Source organism: Tupaia chinensis, unplaced genomic scaffold, assembly GCF_000334495.1.
Source record: "Tupaia chinensis unplaced genomic scaffold, TupChi_1.0 Scaffold000076_1, whole genome shotgun sequence".
Lineage (NCBI taxonomy): Eukaryota > Metazoa > Chordata > Mammalia > Scandentia > Tupaiidae > Tupaia > Tupaia belangeri.
Window position 1 is genome coordinate 4,441,665 of NW_006159536.1, and position 6,998 is coordinate 4,448,662.

At 41.8% G+C, this 6,998-nt stretch overlaps 1 pseudogene; it reads left to right on the plus strand.

Moving 5' to 3' along the window:
• The first annotated feature begins 4,930 nt into the window (after positions 1–4,930).
• On the plus strand, positions 4,931–5,329 carry LOC102478069 (ribonuclease P protein subunit p14 pseudogene; annotated as a pseudogene).
• Positions 5,330–6,998: the final 1,669 nt, after the last annotated feature.

The window sequence follows — 6,998 nt, forward strand, 5'->3', positions numbered from 1 at the left end:
ATATAATATATATATGTGAAATATATATATATATATGAAATATATATACTGTATGGGATACCCCCTGCTGGTCACTTAGTAGCTATCCAGCTATCAGATTGAATGTCACAATACCATGGTGATTGTGTTCATATAGCCCTTATTCTACTTAATATTGTCCCCTAAGCACAAGAGCAGTGATGCTGGCATATTGGCATAATTATTCTTTTTTATTAGTAGTTATTATTCATTTCTCACTGTGCCTAATTTGTAAATTAAACTTTGTCATATGTATGTCTGTATAGGAAAAAGAAAGTATTGCTAGTATATGCATTATTCAGTTCTATCCTCAGTTTTAGGCATCTAGCAGGGGGTCTTAGAATGTATCCTGTGTGGGTAAGGGGAAACTACGACAGCTGAATTGTTTTAAGCCTAAAAATTAAACATAAGCCTAACTCTCTTCCACTCCCACTATTTCATTTTAGGCTACTGTCATAGGGTGTATGCACTAACCAGAGAGAAACAGAGACAGAGAAAGGGAAAGTGAGAAATCACCCCCCAGGGGGATTGCCACACCACAATCCCTTCTCCCCCATTCTCCTCTCGGGATCTTGGCCATGCACACACACGCGCCTGGTTTGAGTTTAAGCCACCAGGCCCAGGACTCAAACTGCAGTCTACTACATGGGAGTCCAGAGACATAGCCATTACGGAAACTGCTGGTCCCAACTATGTGTTTGCTTCTGTCCTTCTCGGTTACACTACAGACACCTTAGAGGCCTGCATAAGTTGACTTTAGTATCTCCAGGTTTTGCAGTTTGTCACCTACTTAATGGGTGAGTGAATGAAGTCCTGTTTTTATGGCTAAGCTCCCTGCTCTGATGACTGTGACTGGCTATTTTTGATTTGGTCTGGGTTTTTTTTTTAATGCCTCAATGTGATATTCGAGCTCCCCCTCAATCTTCTGTGGCCTGTTTCATCACATATACACAGCCTTACTGTGGTTCTAAGTGATATTATAGTATCACCTACCTCACTCCGTAAGATCAGACTTTTCTTTACAGATTTAGACATTCTCTATAGACAGCATTCTCTTTGTTAGACAGCACTCCATCCATGTCATCTCCAGACCTAGTCTATTTCAGCCTGGAGCGCTCCTAGCTGCGAACTGAAAATGTTAGGCAGTCTCTGCCCAAGGAGCTATCCTCTGCCACCTACTGGCCTCTGCTTGTCACCTTAATCATAGTTGACGCATGGGGTCCAGCTAAGTAAAAGTAGCACAGCACCAAGATTATTATACTAAGGATTTGTGATAGCTGGATGCTTATTCATGTATAATATAGAATTATAACCTCTGTACATATCTTGTAGAAATTGTTGGCACAAATTAAAAAGAAAAATAAGGTGGCTTGATAATTAGCAAATGGAAAATACGAACTGCCAATATCCCTCTGCCATAGGAGGGAGGGAGCCAGGAGTTAATAAGCAACATGAAAGACAACATGGAGTAGAGAAATGTAGGAGCCAAGAAACTTCCTTGTTACATTCTGCTAACTTTGGGACAGTCGTTCAAGGGGGATTCTCAGAAAAGTCTTCTAAGCCCAGTGTGAATCTTGAGCGCTTCTGGAAATGATGTATGAGCAGCTCAAGATCTCTCAGGAATGGAGATAGAAGAGCACAGAGGTGGGAGGTGGGGTGGGGGATGGATTCGGACAAGGTGACAGAATGGGTGGAGAATGGGCTCCGTCAGACTGCCTGTTTCCAAACACTGGAAACAATGGCTCTATCACTTCAGGACAAATCATTACCTTCTGAATGCCTCTGCTTTCACATGTACTCATTGGGGGGCGATCACAGTATGTCAGAACACGTTAAGGGTCAACGAAATAGCTGGTGTAAAGTGCCCAGCACACAGAGGTCCGTAAATGTCAGATGATGGTGATGTGATCATTATTTCCTGTCTTGTTCCAATTGAGCACTGAGTTGGTTCAAGAAAAATTGATGGGAGTTTGGATGTACCTCCTTTAAATTGTAGGGTTGGATGGCTTAGCTATTAGTTCCTCCCACCCAAGCAAGTCGTTCCTGGCCAATTTGCTCTCAGATCCATCTCAGACCATCTCTCGTTCAGTTCTATAGGTTGCAGTCCGGTGTCCCAGGTTCTGACGTCTGCTGCCTTCTAATTCATTTAGCACAAGGCACCAGGAGATAGAAGGGTGGGAGGAAGGGGAGCCAGAGTATTTCTTTCCTTTCTTTTCGCCTCAAGAGGTATTTCTGAAAGTTACTGAGTCTCTTCTAGTTACAGATCTCACTGGACAAGCCCCTCACCATTCCAACCTCTGCAGAGCTCCAGTATCTCCACCTCCCCCTTTCGTTTCCACTCTAAGGAAGTAGTGGCTTCCTACACTGGGCTAGTGTCTGGGTTGCCTTACTGTCTTCTTTGGGGTTTAGTTCTTGGGTTTTAGTTCTTCTATTACCTGTGGAGCCAGTACCTTGTAATAGATTTCCTCTTCTTAAAAAGAGAGTGACTTCTGTTTTCTGATTAGAATTCTGACCTGTACCCTCTCCATTCTTGTCCTGGCGTACTGTCACTGTCTGTGGACTGCCTGAAGTTAAGGAATACTGTCTGAAGCTTGTGCAGCTTACAAAAGTGGACACTGATCTCCCTCATCCTTCCCACTTCTGGAAAATCCCAGACTCTGGGTGGGAAGCCCCTCAGTACCCACAGGGGCTGTTAGGCAGCAACATTCCCTAGCCCGAGCTGTGTGGGATGATTTCCCAACAGTCCCAAACATTGCTGCTATCTATATGACAGCAAAGAAATGTTTTGGCAGAAGCCAGTCTGGGCATCAAAATGCTGAGGCCCATATGTTTCTGCTAACTTCCTGCCAAAATGTTGTTGTTTGAGTTATGAAGAGTATAACTTTTCAATTCAGAATAAAAGAACTCTAACCCAGAGATACTTTTAAAAAAATTAACTTTGCTGGGAAGAATGTGCAATTCATTTTTCTTTTAATTTTCCTAAGTTTAATCATTTATTTTTTCCACGAGAGAAAGAGAGTGAGAGACAGACAGAGAAATACATAGCCCCAACAGGATCCTCATGCCATTATCCATTTCTAGTCTAAACTGGCCCGACCATGGGCATGAGCACATGTTCAGTGTGCTCAGGGAGTTCCTAGGTCCTTTCTCACATGGGTTCAGTTTCTGCTGTGGCAATATGGAATACATTTTAAGTTAGAACAAAAAGCAAACAAACGTGAGGTAAAAATGCTGCCTGCCTGTGCTGACATCATTCTACCCCTCACTTGTCTAGGAGCAGCAGAGAAGCAAACGTTTCCCTGCCTGAACTGATCAGCCAAGACTCCCACCCAGCCTGTAGTGGATAGAGGAGGGGCTTCTCTAGCCCACACACCATGTAACACATGGCTTGCAAATTGGACTACTACCTTACATTCTGCATGTCCAGCTCAGCCTCCAGTCACATCGGGAGCAGAGATGTTTGGGTAAACAGAAACCAAACACTTGAAGACAGTAAAGTTTGGGAAGAATTCTCTCCACATACACCCCCATTCCTGGCATTAAAAGGTGAGATCTCTCTGAAAACCTGAACTCCAATCTCCCACTGTGGATTTCATACTCTCATCCACAGTAGAGGAGGGAAATTGGCATAGAGATAACTTATACCATAGGGAAGTATACAAGCACACATATACAGAAACAGACTCCTTAGAAGTAGGAAAAAGTGAGTACATGACCAAATAACTGAACATCAAAGCAGAGTCTCAAGAAATAGAAAATTAGGAGGTACCTCTCCCCAAAGGAATGGAATAGTTCCTCATCAACAATGGTAAAACACAAAAGATCATGGAAATACTAGAAAAAAAAAACTGGATTATTCATTATAAGAAAACTCAATGAGATACAAAAGAAAACAGACAAATTCCAGGAGATAAGAAAAATCGTTCCATAACTTAAAGAAAGAATTCCATAAAGAGAAAGACACTCTGAAAAACAATCAGACAGGGACCAGCAGTTAGTGTAATGGCTATGCTGCTGGACTCCCATGTAGTCGACCATGGTTTGAGTCCCGGACCCGGTGGCTTAAAATTCATGCCACAAGCGTGTGCGTGCATACCCAAGATCCTGAGAGGAGAATGGAGGAGAAGGGATTGCGGTGTGGACATCCCCCCTGGGGGGTGATTTCTCGCTTTCTGTCTCTCTGTCTCTCTCTGTCTGCCTGGTGAGTGCACATGCTCTATGGCAGAAATCTCTCAAAAAAAAAAAAAAAGAAAGAAAGAAAGAAAAGGAGAACAATCAGATAGAACTTCTGGAAATAAAGAATATGATTTAAAAAATGAAAAATCTCCCTTGAAAATATCAACAGTAGACTAAACCACACAGAAGAAAGAATCTCAGATCTTGAAGACAAAACCTCTGATTTAGTGCAAGCAACTGAAAAGAATGGAAGAATAGAGGGGGAGCTGGCACTAAGCAGCCAAAAGTATCTGCCACCTACAGCCAGGACCCACAGGGACAGGACCACGAGCTCCTGCCAGCTTCTGTGAGAGCCCATGGGTGGTCTTGGTCTCAGAGGATGGCTGCGAGGATCGAACAGGCACAGGGACCCTTATGTTGCGCACACTGCAGGCACCAGGATCATCTTGAAGACAAAAGTTAAGGCATGTGAAGTGTCTAGCAGGGAGCTGGGTGCACAATAAGGAAAAATGTTAATTGGTATTCCATGTTGTTGGGTTCTGTATCCACAGATTCCACCAACCTCAGAGTCAACCAACAGCAGATGCATCCAGGCCATGCCAGTTGTTATGAACTGGAGGAAGAGGTGGACCTTAAACAAGAGATGCCAAGGAAGCTTATATACTTTCCTTTTTATTTATGCCTGACTCTAAAATTACTTACAAGGCATCTAAAGGTTTGAGCATCATTGGAAAAGATGTCAGCCTCAACTATTACACACAAGCAAGCAGTTTACAAAAATCTCTCTGAGCACCACTATATGAAAGTCTGCCTAGAATTTCAAGATCATGGAATTGGACTGAATCCTGCACAATTCAAAGTTGCTTCTTTCATCTCTGAAGTACCTATTTGGGGAGGTGAGTGCTGCCTTATCCCTAGACATCCTAACATATGAGGAGATCTTGTCAACCATTTTGAGAATACAAAGCAGTGGTCTTGTTAAACTGGAGTTCTTTAACCCATTAGAATCCAAAAAAGGCAAAAAAAAAAAAGGAGAAAGAAAAAAAAGAAAAGAAGAAGTGCCTTCAGAGTGAATCAGCTTTCTCCATTTCTCTTTATATTATCTGGTATTAACAGGGAACTAGTGTTACAATAGATTGAGTACTCTTCAATTTCAAAAGCGTTTCTTCACTCTCAAAAGTATTTCTGATGCTTGAATAATGTTTGAAGACTGAAGTAAACTAAAAACTTGATGAAATTTGATGGTGCCAAGACTCTCCCAATGATTTCCAGCTATTGCCTTTACTGGGGTTTTATTAAATACTGGTGAGGATGTGGTGAAAAGGGAACTCTCTTAAACTGTTGGTGGGAATGTAAATCAGTATAGCCACTGTGGAGAACAATATGGAGGTTCCAAAAAGACACAATAAAGAACTACTTTATGATTCAGCAATTCCACTCCTGGGTATCTAACCAAAGGATAGGAATACACTCAGTTAGAAAAAACACTTGCACATGGGAACCAGCAGTTAGCATAATGGCTATGTCACTAGACTCCCATGTAGTTGACCGCGGTTCACGTCCCGGACCTGGTGGCTTAAAACTCACGCTGGGCACGTGTGCATGCGTGCCCAAGATCCCGAGAGGAGAGTGGAGGAGAAGGAATTGTGGCATGGCCATCCCCCCTGGCGGGGTGACTTCTCACTATCTGTCTCTCTGTCTCTCTCTGTCTGTCTGGTGAGCGCACGCACCCTATAACAAAAACCTCTCCAAAAAAAGAAAAAAAGAAAGAAAAACACTTGCACATCCACATTTATTGTGACATTATTCACAATTGCTAAGCCATGGAACCAACACAAATGTCCATGAACAGATCAATAGATTGAAGAAGTGTGGCATATATACCCTATGAATACTACTCAGCTATAAAAACAATGAAACCCTGGCATTTGATCGAAAGAGGATGAATATAGAGATTACTGCTAAGCAAAGCAATCCAGACATTGTGCTCCCATTCAATATATACTGAATGCCTGCAATCTATGGCAGAAATTGAACAATTAGAAAGAATAAAATCATGGAGAGCCACTGAGGATACTAGAGACAGTGTGGGAGGACTGTGGGAAAGAGGGGAAGAAGGAGGAATCAAGAGCAAAAAGAAAGAAGCAAAACAGGGACCAACAGATGGCATAATGATAATGTTCCTGGACTCCCACATGGCCAACTGTGGTTTGAGTCCCAGACCTGGAGGCTTGAAACTCATGCTGGACATGTGTGCATGTGTGCCCAAAATCCCAAGAAGAGATCAGAGAAGAGATTGTAGAGTGACCATTCCCCACAAGGGGTGATTTCTTGCTTTCTGTCTCTGTCTCTCCAGCAAGCGCTTGTGCCCTATAGCAAAAATCTCTCTTAAAAAGGAAGAAAAGAAACAAAACATCAAAACATTTAAGTGATACAGAAATGGGAAATTATCTGTTGATGATAATGTGTGTGGTAATATCTTTTACTGGACTAATAATATACAGTGTATTCATGCTGGGAAAATTCATTTTGTATGCTGTAATGATATATAATGATTGAGTGTAAAAAATAATTTAAAAATGGAAGAACAACCATTAAAAATGAGGGTAAATATGAGAAATGCTACACAGGATTAAACAACTGAATAGTTGTGTAATAGGTATTCCAGAAGGTGAAGAGACAGGTAAAGGTATAAAAAAATCTCTTTCATGATACATTAGCTGAAAACTTTCTAAATTTAGAGAGGCATATGGATATCCAAACCCAAGAAATACAAAGGAAACCAAATAGAATTAACAAAAGAA